The sequence below is a fragment of the Aquila chrysaetos genome, chromosome 2 (assembly GCF_900496995.4).
Source record: "Aquila chrysaetos chrysaetos chromosome 2, bAquChr1.4, whole genome shotgun sequence".
NCBI classification, from domain to species: Eukaryota; Metazoa; Chordata; class Aves; order Accipitriformes; family Accipitridae; genus Aquila; species Aquila chrysaetos.
Window position 1 is genome coordinate 38,802,249 of NC_044005.1, and position 14,265 is coordinate 38,816,513.

A 14,265-nucleotide genomic window follows, 5' to 3' on the forward strand; every position below is an offset into this window, starting at 1 on the left:
GAAAAGCAGATCAAAAAGAACTGGTAGTATTGGATACGTGGGCTGTCCTTTCAGCTGCTTTGGGCAATGTCCTTTCAGCACAAGAAAAGCTCAAAAGGATTCGGTTAATCTGTTGTTAAACAGAGAGTCTGTCATGGGAGACAGGTCTGTCATCCTCTGGGCAGGGAACTGAGCCTGTTTGTAATGGCTGAGAGTTCCTTCACCCTTTCCCAGCATTCATGTCCGTAGTAGCAGTGAGTTCATGGACTTGCACCTTGCTGGCCCGGCACTGACCCTCTCTCAGCCCTCTGACGCCAGGACCCCTTCCCTCTGGCTGCTTTCGGGAGAGGCAGCAGCACACCTGAAGGTGCCACGGCCAGAAGTCTCTCTCCATAACTCTCCTGTGCAGGGTGCTTCAGACAAGCATGGAAGTGCCTCACAGGGCACTGGTGCTGGCCAGCCTGCTGCTGGTGGTGATTTCAGAGTTAGGCGGTCAACTTGACTCCTGAAGCAAGAGCTTCAGCATGACTTCCAGTTGTAAGCCTGAATATAGACATGTAAGAGCAGCCTGACCCATGCTAAGCTCTGGGGTCCCCATGACTTCCCACAGACATGCCTTCCACAGCCTCACTGCTCAGTGCGACAGCGCACCTCTGAATATTGACTAGAAACGGCGAGTAGCCCATGGGCAGGCTAGCCAAGATACCACAACATCAGACATAGCTACGGCAGGTTGAGGGGTTAACAGTAAAAATAAGTCTATAGATTGTAGGAAATGTTGGAGTGGTTTAATTTAGCACAATGTAGTTAATGCAAGTTTGAACAAAGGCAAAAGGTAAGGAATAACACTCTGCGTTGGGCAGCCTCCAAGGTTGTGACTTGTGAGGACCTCGGATGGCCACAACGCGACAACTCCCATCAGAGCCATTCCTCCCTTCTCTGAATCAGCTGTAGACATGAGTGCTAGCAGGGAGGTATTACAGCCACCAGAGCACCATAGTGTGCTCAGGGGGGTTGGGGTTTTTTGAAGTCTCCCACCTAATCTTTTTTTCTACATTATGTTCTACTATCTTCATAGTGTCCTGCTTAGGATTGTGTGGCACATGCTTTGATTGCAACAGCTTACTGTTTCTTTCTTTGGCCATAGAGGCTGTGCATGTATGTATGTGTGTATACATATGTATATGTATGCGTGTATTTCTAATTTTAAAAAAGACATCTTCACCCAATGAAAATTTCTAATTCTGTGAATTTTTATTTCATTGCCTTCTTTCTCCGCTGCTTTTTGGCTTAGCACACTAGCAGTGTGCTCTAAGTAACGGGTTAATTCCTTTCTCCGTGACTCATTTCAAAGGTCTCCCAGGCAGGATTCAGTATGATGGTGTCAGCGGCTGCCGCAAGAGCTGTTTAAATGTCTCCGCATGTACCGGGGAGCAAAGCGCTGATTCCGGGCAGCAGCACTAGGAACATCAGGGTTTGTTTAACATTCGCTGGGGATCTTCCTAAAAAGTCAATGTGCCTCCCTACGTTTTTGTGGACTGGCTGAGCATTGCTGTGCTGTTGGTTCAGCTTTTATTTTAGTGCATGAGGAGCATTGTCCTGTGAAAGGGAACCTTCTGGTTTTGGTTTAATGGCAGACTGTGTCACTGTAATTTGATTTTAAATTATCTACTGTCGAGCCTTTCACAAGTGGATCCAACACACATGCATTTTCTCCATAACAAATTTGACTGTCTGGAGAAACAAAGGTTGATAATTAAGCTCACAGCAGTTTATCAGGATGGGGCCTAGGCATGGCCTAAAACCTCAACAAGTTAGTGCCTTAATTTCTGGATACTTACCAAAAACAAACCTTCGACTTGGTGCAGCTTGCCCGTTCTGGATAATCTGGCTCTTTGAGTCCCTGGGTAGGCTGCTGGGCTCTACTGCGGGAAGTCAGCACCTTGGTACGCGAGGGAGGAATGCCGAACGAGCAGACACCACTCCGGGGTAAGCAGCCATGCCAAGTCAAATGCATAATTTAGCAAGATTATGGTTTAATCTGGGAGATATATTTCTCTCCAGCCAATGCATGAGATCCCAGCGTCTTTTGTACTTTGAAATACCATTAATTAATATTTATCAGATGTAAAATGCAACACTAGCTACTTCATATAGTATGCCTTTAAGCATCGTGTTACTATTCCTTTTTAAGCACACGCTACAGCCGGGCAGACTGAGGCAGGTGATTGCAAGTGTCACCAACAGCAAACCCCCCTCAGTCGGAGGCCGGCTTCAAAAATCCGCCCAGGCTTTAAACTGGCCGGTCTGTGGTGCAAGGCGAGGCCCGTTAGCCTCAGAGGAGGCCAGGGCCAGCCACCTTACCCATGGCTGCTTACACAGTCGTGTGCTTTAAGAAACAAAAATAATCACGTGGTGATTCTTTCTGATGGCACCTTTGCTCCTAACTCACACGGGAGTTTGGAAAGCACCTGTGCTCATCTCTCTCCACCGTGACCTGCTTTCATGCTAGTGCTCAGCCGCCCATGAGGAGGTGTGCCGCGCCGTGCCGTGCCGTGCCGTGCCGTGCCGTGCCGGGGGAGCGTGGGCAGCCTTGCTCCTCACTGCTGGGGTGCGCGGGGGGCACCCCACACTGACCCCCAGCTGCACTTGCTCTGTCACGGAGAGGCAAATGGGTTTGAGCCCCTGCCGGGGCGCGGGGCGGGGGCAAGTCCAATGTGTTTGACAGCGCCGGCACCGTGAGACCACCGCGGCGGGGGCTTCCCAGTGGTTTGGCTCCCGAGGCCACAGCCTCTGGATAACTTCCACCTCAAATGTATGTCACATTTCCTTCGAGCGAAAGCAAAATATTTACACTAAGGCAGGGTCACCTGGCGGCCACTCCGCTATCGCAAGCTGGAAGCGGCTGCGATGCTGTAAACCGAGGGGCGCGAGGGCGGAGGGGATTAGCACGGGCCTCCAAAATAAACGAGGCGGCTGGCTGGCAGCTGCTGCCGGGAGTGGTGGGCACTGGGGAGGTGGGCGCCGGACGGGTGCTCTCGTGGCGGGATGAGGGCAGGCTGGCAGGAGAGCCAGTGGCTGCCCGGCTAGGCCGGGAGCTCTGGGAGAGCGGGCCGGGGTGGCGATGGTGGAGCAGAGCCGGCGCTGGGGGTGAGGGAAGGCAGATTTGCAGAGCCCGGACAGACATGTCCAGTGTCCCCACAAGCCACCCTTCCCACCAGTCCTGGCGCTGCCCCAGCACAGCCGGTACCTGAGGCTATGGCCACACCAACCACACTTCTTCACCTGCCTTCAAGGAGCTGTTGGAAATACTCCTCCTGTTCTGCAGGAGTATTTTGGGCACAGTTAAACCATCCTGGAAGTTGCTGGGCTAGACTTGCCCTATGAAAATGCACTGAATTCAGTCATTTACACCCGTAAGCTTGAACTGCAGGACTCGCAGCCTCCGTATTCCCAGACACCCAAGAGAAAGGGTGGCAGTTTCCCATTGTAGTAGCTTGCACACAAAAGATCTTCCTGAGACAGCTCTTCCCACCTCCTCGCAGCCCGAATCTTTCCTGTATGCTGCCAAAATTTTCTTCTTTATTCCATATTGCACTGCTGAGCAGCACCCAAAACCATACTGCAACACATGCATACGAGTTGCTGGATAAGGTGGCTGGCAGCTCCTGGCCACCTGCCCATCAGATACCACCGACTTCTCCTCAGCTGTCCCGCTCCCTTCTGCCCATTTGCCCAAAGTGGTGACCCACGGCTGGGTTTCGTGTGTGACTGTGGCATGTGGACACCGGAAAGGCTCCGTCGGGCGGTAAGCAAAATGGTGCTCATTTTGTATGCCTTGAGCCCACGGCGGGCGCATGAGGACACTGAGCCTGCCAGCGCCTGGCCTTCTTCAGAAAGCCTTCACTCACCTGCTCAGATAGACGTGAACGTCAGGCGTGAGCCACGGTGGAGATGATGGTTCCATCTCCAGCCCCTCCGATCAAATGAGCACATAAGGAGCAGCAGGTGGGTTTGAATGATCCCGCAATCTCTTCTGCTTTTGTTACGCTGCTGCCACTCTCTCAGCAAGGTTCATGTGAAAGCATGTGGAGTAACCAAAATATTAACAGGACATTCCAGTTATTCTTGGCTGTCTAAGGGAGAGGTAACTGCACTTTTTGCGTCCAATCTTTTTCCACTGGCACTTCACATAACGATTACCACGGTGTCAATATCCGAGATGTCAGTATGGAGCCAAAGCTGAAGAGGGTGGCATTTGGCCACTCTCTACCACTTGGGATACATGGTTTTCCCCAGCTTTGCAGAGAAGTTGCTTTATGCTGATTACTAAGCTATTAGGTATGCAAGGCATAACTATAGCAGAAGGGGATTTCTGTGTGGGAGGAACAGTATGATTCAGATTGTCTCATCAGTCTTGCGAAACAAAATGTCCAGTCAACAGAATATGTTTTTGCACTGTAGCCACTCATTTCTCCACCTTTATTTTGTACACTTAGCCATAACCTCAGTGTACTGTGACCTGGGAATCAGCCTAGCAAGCTACGGGAGGATTGGTCAAGAAAAAGGGAGTTTGTGGAAGCACCCAGATGACCTAATACTTTAATAGCATTTTCCTCATTGGGAGAGATGTCCGGAGCACGGCAAGGGGAAGGAGAGAGCGAAAGCTCTCCTCGAGCACCTGATCACCACCTCTTGTAACAGCTCCTTGAGACAGCTGGCATGGGAAAGTGGTAACAGAAATGCTATCCCAGCATTGGTGACTTTCCTGCTTCACGACCAACCCAGTATCTGGAGCACAGACACGTGGCTGAATATTGCTCACAGAAGCACCTACTGCATTGCACTGGTTGTTTAAAGGGGTTCATTAAGGCAGCTGAGGTAAGAAGTTGGCCGTTGCTGGATGATTATTTTAGAGCAGCCTTCAGGAACGTACCACCCTGCATTTGCTGGGGTTGCAAAGGAGGACAGTAAGGGTAGAGGAAAAGCACTGATTTCAAGAAAAGATATTCTAAGTTGAAGATCTACCTGAGAGTGTCAATCACTATCTTACAGATAAAAATACTTCTTGGAACACTGCACTTATGCATTAAAAATAAAATTATATCAGGACCTTTTTCTTCCCCAGAAAACTCAGATTTAAGGCAAAACAAAAGAATTCCTCATGTTTTAAGGTATGGAAGTCCACAGTGTAGGTACCAGCCTGCCTTTCCCAGTGATGCCCCTGAGAAAAATCCAAGCCATCCGTAACAGACAGTTCCACCTTATCAGGGACCACAAAAAGCAGAATGCCTTAATCTCACCTACATGGGGACTGGGCCAACTCCAGCCATCACTACAAATATACAGTGATTTGTTTTTAGCACATTCCTGACAAGACAAATGGCACACAGGATGCAAACGCTCTTCAGCCTTCTTCTTAAAGGCTGGCTCAGAAAGCCAGAAGCTTGCACGCTACAGTGTGGTGTGCCAGCCTCATATCTCAGTATCATTAAACACAGAACTAGTATCAGTCTTTGCATACTTTCCTAGGCTTCACACATTCTTTTCATGTGTGTTACTAACATAAAAATTACACTATTGTAGGTGGTTTTGTGAAGCCAGCTAAAAGGCAGTGCACATGTGTCGTATTTTCAGTACTTTAGCCACTCTCAAGAAAGGAGAGGGGAAGAGGACAGGCTGCAGCTTGCTTTCTTAATAACATGCAAAACCTTTAAAGCTCAGGTTACCGTAAGCACTTTGGCTCTAAGCTCCAGCTATGAAGCAAATAGCCCTCTCTCCCTAGAACCATACTGGCAAACTCCAATAATGTCTGAAGTGCAATGATGAGGGGCATCTCTGTCAAAAGAACCTGCTGGCTATAAGATACCAAAAATAATGTTTTTTAAATAACAAATTTTAAGATGGCCTGTCTCAAAAGCAGTGTCGCCAGCAGGCATCACCTCACCTTCTGCACGTGCCTTGGGGCTGAGACTTACCCCGTTCCCTCTGTTACAGCATATGGGTCCTACCTGATCGCGACTTTTATGCTGTCCTCTCACGCACGCTGGCTCTGCATGACAGGCTGGCTCTAGTATGAGCTGGGCCTTTGGCGAGTCTTCTACCAACCCCTGCAGCCCAAGGGAGTGCTTTATGGAAGATTGGACCGACCAGTTCTGGGGTCTGACCCAGTACGGTATAAGAAAGCTCTTGTAATGTTTTGGCAAAGGGACTGAATTCTTGCAAAAGACCATGAAAAATGTAACTAACTCCCAAGGAAATGTAAGAACATATGATGCATGATAAAACCCCAAAAGCAAGTCTGAAGGTGTCAAGGGTTTTTCTACTGAATTTCATGAGGGAGTGCAATTAGGCCTTATATAGCCTGTCCTTGGCTATGCTGCAAGTGGTTTAATGGAGCAATATCCAGTAAACGGAGAAATTAAATTATACTAGCATGAAGAGGCCATCCTCTTCAGAGCCCCTAAACTCTCCTCCAAATGGCAGCACTTCCTTTTTCTAGATCTATATACAACATGATGGTTCAGGGCCTTCCTAGAAATGAAAAGGCCCATTCTTCCTCACCTTCCTCTTTCAGTGAAAACATATATGATGAGAAACCACATGCACACACACGTGGGTTGGCGTGAGCCCCAAATGTGGGTACAGATGGCGTGTCTGAATGAATGGACACACAGAGGTCTCTGTGTAGGTAAGAACGTTTACCACGTGCGGTGTTGGGAAGCGCATGCATGATTCCAGCTAAACCCCACAAGATTGGTTGTAAGATGTTGTAATGTAAAGATCCCTTCTCGTATGTCAGAGCCTTAAAGTTTTGTGCCATTGGGATGGTGTCAGCTGGAGTTCAAAGATGAGACAGGCTGCAGGTAGGAAACAATTTCTAAAACAATTTGTGCAGTGGATTTGTGCAAATACGATTAAGATGCCTGCAACAGACACAGCCATCAGATCTGAGTGAGTCCTTTTTTATCTGATTTTTCTAATTAATGCCTGTTTCACAGAGTGGTAGACAAATCATCAGCTCGCCCTAGTTGGCTATGAGTCCTATGTCCCTGTTTTGCACAAGGCAAAAATGTCTTCATTGCAATTTCAGGTAGGCAGATTCAGCCCTGGAAGTATTTGGCGCCCTGCACCAAACTAGATACTGGCCACAGGGTTCAACATGTTTTCTATAAAATCAGCTTCAGCAGAGCTCTGCTGTCTCAGTGCTGTCTGTTGGGAGCACACTTGCAGAAATCACACAAAGGATCATGTGGATCCCTTCCCCCATGTTGAGAAAGAAATGCAGGCCAGGCTAGGTGAACTGCATATGAAAAGGAAACTAAGGGCATACAGAGCGAAAGGATAACAGATTCTTAAACTGACTTCATCTTTAATATTCTGCAGTTGTTGAAGGAGAAGTCAACAGGAGCTTTGCCACTGATATGAATGAAACATTATTTTAGAACATTTGGTTGAGAAAAAAATGTTTTTTGAAGACATTATCTGAAGAAATTAACTCATTTAACATCAGCAGAATTCCATAATATTTTGCTTCATCTGTGGTCTTTTCTCCTATACCATTCCCACTCAGGGACAATATATTTTTGATGGGCAAGTACTCATTCTTTCCACTTCTTCATTCTCTGCTGGCCTCTTTAAGATCTCCCATTCTAGATTTGCATCAGATTACTATCATGGTACTTTCTAGCTCAAGTAAAATCAACCAGCTTCCTCTCTTTTCTTTCCTTCTGGTCTTTAAGGCATTCTAGAAAGCCCAGGTGCCCTGGTGGCCAGCCCCTTGCTCTGTCTCCCAAAAGGCCTTTCTTCATTTATTTGTTGTTAGCTCTGTCCAAGGATTGTTGCCTGCACTCCTCTGTGTATAAGTCAATAATCCTTGGTTCTTCCCAATCATTTTGTCCCCTCTGCTCCTGTGATTTATACAAAGTTGGAAGGCTGCAGGGAGAGATGAGATCCTCCCCAACTTTTCCTTTGGCAGGTTTTGCTGCCTTTGAGGACACCGCTGGTCTTTGATGTGGTGATGGGCACTCGGAGTAAGGCTGAGAGGGATGTTCTCCAAACTTGACCTGGACAGGGAAATACAATTCCCTCCGAGAGGCTTCTTTTTACAAGACTGTAGGCCTAGTTTTTGTCCAGGTTTCTTGCAGCTGGGGCGTTCATGCACGCTTATAAATCATTGGTTATATATAAAACCCTACTTTTTCTGACGCTCAGGTGACATTTACTGTTTAACTACCCCCTGAACTCCTTAGTGGGGAAAAAAAACCCCCAACAACCCACAAATCCATGCCAGTTTTGGCACCTTTGCCCTTATGATTGACACCTTCCCTCCACTGCTGGGTTAAGACCGCTGCAAGTGGGAATTCCTTCTCCTGAATTAATTAACTCTGCATTGTTATTGCCTTTGATCTACTGCCATAGGAACAGGAACAAGCACTGGAAAACCTCCATTTGTGTGCATTTCTTGCGCAAATAGCTCTGGACAGAATACTAAAGGCATCATTTAGAAGATGGTGGGCAGAAATAGTCCCCTCCCCAAAGCTGCTCTAGAGACTGATGCTCACTGTGGAAACTGCATGGGAACGGTTACAGACCTCTAGTGGCTCTGTTTATATAGCTCGTCTAGCTTCCTAATTGCTCACCAGCACAGTTATTTTGGAAAGCCGTAGAGAGATTTCCCATAAGGATTACAACACGGTGTCATTTCATCTTCTCTGCATTTCCCATCCCGTTGTCTGTTTGTTTTATTTTCCTCACCATAACATCTGTCCCACATCGCTGAGAGATTTCACAATTGGAAACCTGCTATAAATTATGACGGGGAGTTAAAGGACTTCAGTGTTTGCTCTCTGCTATTTTTTTTCAAGGGACATTGGGTTAGCCACCTCTTTAAAATAAGCCTTCTTTTTTTTTTTTTCTATTTATATACTGATGTTTGTAAAAGCTGTCTTTAGAAACTGAAAAAAAGAGAGTATTTCTGTCCTTCCTGCTTGTACCCTTTTCCACTTATCTTCCATTGAATTCCTAGAGAAACACAAACTTCTGGAAGTGCTTGCAGAAAATAATCTTTAGCAAGCTCTGTCTCTAGTGGCCCATGGGGACTCCAGATAAAAAACAATTGCTCACATTTTTATTCCCCAGCGTCAGGCAGAGACTGTGGCAGCTTTAGCACTGCTAGTGCCAGCCTGCGTCACCGGTGCCAGGGCTGCGGGCTGAACCGGCCTCTGGTTCCCACCAAAATGGAAGCAAACAGTCTTGAATTCTATAGAGCAGGACAGCCAGCTCTGCTTGGCTCTACAGGAGGCCACAATTAGCGTATGAGCCTAGGAATAGTCAGAGTGACAGAGTTTCAGCATAGCAGACTGCTTTATACTGATCAATGCTTTCAAGGTTAGTGTCACGTATCATCACCATGTAAGGACCAGAGACATTTAAATGCGACATAAAACACGCAGGACTATATTCTCATAATCCAAGGATGTCTCAGTTTTTTGGTGACTTTACCTGCCACTGCAACTTTTTTCTTCTGAACCAGAAAGCAGCACATACGGCTCCTGCAGGAGTGCTCTTGGCTCTCACGCACAGATGAGAGCATTACAAACCACAAATGTGGAGCACTTGCAATGCTCCACAACGTCAGCCTTGCTTCCTCCAGCAGCCAGGAGAGAATCAGAGATTTATACGGCTGGAAGGGATCTCAGAAGATCACTTTAGTCCAGACTCATGTCCCAAGGCAGGATCGTTACACTTATGTCACTCTTGGCAAATGCTTGTCTAACCTCTTCCTAAATGCAGGATGGCGATTCCACACCCTCCTCAGATACTTCTGTGTGTCATTATCCTTACTGCTTGCCTTCTTCTAACATCCAACCTCAGTCTCCTTTTCTGTAATTTAAGCTCATTACTTGTCCTATCCATCATGGATACAGAGAACAATTTATTTTCCTTTTCTTCCCAGCCACCTTTCACTTATTTGACAGCCGTAACCCTATCTCTCTCAGTCTTCTCTAGACTAAAGAAAGTCAGTTTGTTCATTCTTCCCTCCTAGCTCTGGTTTTCAAGACCTCTGATTATCCCCCAGCTGTCCTCTGGACCTTGTCTTGAGCACAGCACCCATGGCTGGACACTACACTCCAACTGCAGCCTCAGAGAGAACTGAGCAGAAGGATTATTTGTAGGGTACATGCCTATGTACACATCCTAGGAGGGCGTTTGTCCTTTTTGCATTAGCAGTTAACTCATATTTGGATTGTGACCTGGAACATGTTTCAGATCTTTTTATGCAGAGTTGCTACTTGGGCAAAAATTCACCACCCTATATAAATAGAATTAATTATTCCTGGTGATGCCCATGTGTAGAAACTGAGAACTGTCCTTACTCAAATGAACCCTATTTTTAAGACCATTTGGTTCTAAATACTTTTTAATTGTAGCCTTATATTTCAGTATATCCATAATCCCCTTCTGGCTTTGTGGTAGCCAAGAATATGATATTCTTTATTCCATTGTCCAAGCTGTTCATAATTGCCCAAAATCAGACTAACCCAGTATAGACTCCCAAGCAGATCTTCTTGATCCACCTTTTTCTTTTTAAAAAATAACTAATAAATACTCTGTCTGTGCGGTTTTTCAATCAATATTGCGTCATCCTAGACCAGCTCCGTCTACCACAGGTTCCCTGAATTTGCTTAGAAGTATCATGTTACACTGTGACGAAAGCCTCACCACCGTCAAAATATAAGACTACTATTGCTTCTCCCTTATCAACGAGGTTTTTTTACTCTGTCATGAAAGGAAATTTGACCCGTTTTACACACTTTGTTTTTGACAAATCTATGCTGGCCATTATTCATCTCTTTGTTTTGTTTTAGGTGCTTACCAAAGTTTGATTGTTTGTTCCAGTATTTTTCCGGGAATTGAAGTTAAACTGAACAATCTGTAATCCCTGGCTCCTCCTTTTTTCCCTTTTAAAGACAGGAACTACGTCTGCACTTTTGCAGGCTTCCAAGTATGATCTCTGGGCTCCGTAAAATCCCAGAAGCTAGGCGAGGTTATGCCTAGAGCTTTTGTGGTTAGATAACTGGCTGGAGCAATTGCCCTAGGATGAAATTCATCTGGCCCAACTGACTTGAACACTATCTGAAGGATCTTCTGATCTAGTCTTTGTTCTAGTTTTGTGATCTCATCTCGCCCTGTCATCAACGTTGATTGCGATATTTGTCTGAAGCGATAACAAATGCAAAAAAGGTATGAAACACCCTGGGACTCTGGCCATGAACTGTCCATAGCCTTTCTTCCCCACTGGCGAGCCCGTTTTCAGTTGTCTGGGTCTTTCTCTTGCTGCTAAAGTAGTGATGGAAAAACTACTTGTTACTTTAAAGTCTTTTGCTAATTGGATGCCATTTTGCTGCTTGACCTTTGTGATTTTGTCCTTATATACCTCGCCCAGCTTCTGAATGCTTTTTTCCCTAAGGCTGAGATCAAAGAAGAGCTGATGATTTCTCTGAGTTGATCTCCATCTCCTATGAACTCTCTGGTTTTTGGATAGCCAATGCTCATTGCTGTTCTCTCCAAGGTGCTTTCTACATCATTAGAACATGTCACTTGCCCAAGGTCCAAAATGACATGCCTTTAATTACTAAGTGGATTTAATGGAATCACTGCTGGTTTATCGTGGTCTAGGAAAGACCAGAAGCCTAACCTTTGTTTCCACCTCTTACCAAATATTAGGCTCCACCTGGGAACATTCAGTCTCTGCTGGTCAGTTTTTGTTTAACCTACTGTTCTTAACATAAGTGATGGGTGCAAATCACAAAACCTTCTAACCCAAATCTGAATTTTACATAGTCCCAAATGCTAGAGATGCTAGAAATGTTTACAGCCAGAAGTATTCTTCAAGTTCATCTCAACTGCTCATTAGAAAAACATCTTTTCTCTTTGGGGTACTTTTTTCTGCTCGCTTCCCTCTCAGCTGGGCTGCCAAGCTTGAAGGCAGAACAGACTAGACTGATGGAGTGGGGAATATGTTTTTGCTTTCATACGTATGAAAAACTCAAAATTCACTAGTAAGGTAATCATACTAAACTCCTGCCTGCACAGAAACTCTAGCTTACCTTCTGTTGTCACATATTCTTCTCATCGGTAAAGATACTCAAAAGCTTGCTGCTTGAGGAAGCTGAAGCTGTAACAGCAATGCTGTAAGTACAGCAGTGTTACACCGCTATAATGGTGCTCTTTCAAAAGAGCAGCATAAGCAGCCAAAAGGGGAAGGAGTTCAGACAGTCTTTCTGTTGCCCAAGAGGAAGCGAATTTCAGATAGCGCTTCGGTTCCCTTTAGTTATGATTCACCATAAATGAACAGCTAAAACATCATTTGATAGTAAGGCCATGCAAGCAGGGACTTCCAGAATTGGAGACTCAAAGGAAAAAGCAGAGAAAGCTGGCCCCTTGCCTAGCTGTGAGTCGCCTTCCTTCCCATTCTGCTGCTTTTGTTTTTAGGGTTCCTGTGTGTTTTGCAGTGTCAGCCAGTTGTCAGAGAGGAGAAGACAGCCTTGCATGGGTTTTAGGTAAGCCTGAGATCCCAGGCACCTCCTAGACCCTAGACTGGGACGTGGTCACTACTTCTAACTGCTGTTAAACCAAAGCAATGATCTAGATCATAAAGCAAATAACAGAATAGCCTGCTGATAAACTGTGGTATATGGAAACTTACAGAATATTTATGGATTGTTAGAGGTTAACACTAGGAGCAAACAGTAATGGCTGTGTTGGCCTCCCCTAACACAGTTGTTATCCGATCTTAGCATGACAATTTTCTATGGTAGAAAAATTACCTCTGCTTCTCAGCCTGGGCAAATTGCACCAATAGCCCAGTATCCCACTGTTCAGCCGCTCTTAACGTGCCTTCTGGTCTGAATTTGTTGTGCTTTCAGCCACTGGATCTTGTTTTGTCTTGTCTTACTTCTTCCCCATGTCAATATGTATAAATCATGTGTGACCCATGTGTAAAGAGACTGATGCAGAGAGGCACATAATGTATCACATCTAAAAAGCAAGAGAGCATGACAGAGACATTTCCAGTTTTTATAGGGAATCATCAGAGACTACTTGTCAAGAAACAAGGAAAAAAACCACCATGCTTAGAAAGAAGGGAGAGAGGTATATTGTCAAGCCGGCAAAGAGACGGGGGACATTAAATCCCCCAAACAACAGACAAGTTCTCCACTGTCCTGCATGTTACGACTGTTAACACCAGGTACAAAATGGGTATAAAATGACGTTAAACCAAATAGTGGTGTAGGGCAATGGATGAGATCTCTTCTGCCGGAAGACTACAATGGCCTATCTCTCCATCCTTTTTTTACAAATCCATATCACATTGAGCAAACAAAGCCTCACTGAACTTGCATTTGCCTGGTCTGCATGAGACCCCAAATGAGTGAAGATGGGTGGAGTGAATGAAGGAGCAGCATGCTACCATCTGCATGCCCACACACACGTGAACGCATGACGACCAACATTAATGAAAGGTCCCTAACAAATAAAGTTTCTCCCTACCAGTACATCCCATTATCTAAAGCTATGTTTATGTGAGGAATGCATTTACTGATTCAGATTATGTTCTCAAAAACAGCCTGTTTGCTAGCATGGCTCAGCCAGGCAAAGTAAGGGACAACTGTGACACCTCCCCACCCCACCATGTCTCATCATACCTTTGGCTACAGTCCTGCTGGCAAAAGCTGTGATAGAAAGACCGGAGGACAGAGAAATGAGAGTGGGAGATGTGCTAGATGCCAAACACCTGATCTCTCTTCAGAGGGAATCCCTCGGCAAAAAAAGAATTGTCTTACAACAGCCTGCAGAAGGATGGGCTGATACCTGAAAGAGATGAAAACAGTAAAGCTGTGCTCAGGCTGAGCTGCCATGTGGAAAATCTGGTGCTCTCCATGCAGCAAGGATCCCTGTGTGCTCCTATAGCTGGAGGGGAGGGGAAACTACTAGAAGTAGGAGGAGAGATTTATAAAAATGTATTTTCACATTTAAAGGCTAACCTTATCTTTGGAAATAGCTAACTTTATCCCTTGCAGCAGAAGCGAGCAGTCCATGTGCCTCACCTATACAGCAAGAGGGGAATTCTTGGCCAGAGGGAGGTATTAAGGTGGAGACAAGGACCTCCAGGCAAGGGAGGTTAACATAATTATTTACAATAATGGATTGCTTTTTAATAAGAACTATGAGGTGGCTTTGCAAAAAAACAGCCTCCTTTAGGGCCCATAGAGGAAAGGA

The 14,265-nt window shown here is 45.7% G+C and overlaps 1 protein-coding gene across 8 annotated transcripts in view; it reads left to right on the forward strand.

The window, feature by feature from the left end:
- The window catches only part of RAD51B (RAD51 paralog B), a 495,227-nt gene that overhangs the window by 463,020 nt on the left and 17,942 nt on the right, over positions 1–14,265 (forward strand). The gene's annotated exons all lie outside the window — the stretch shown is intronic.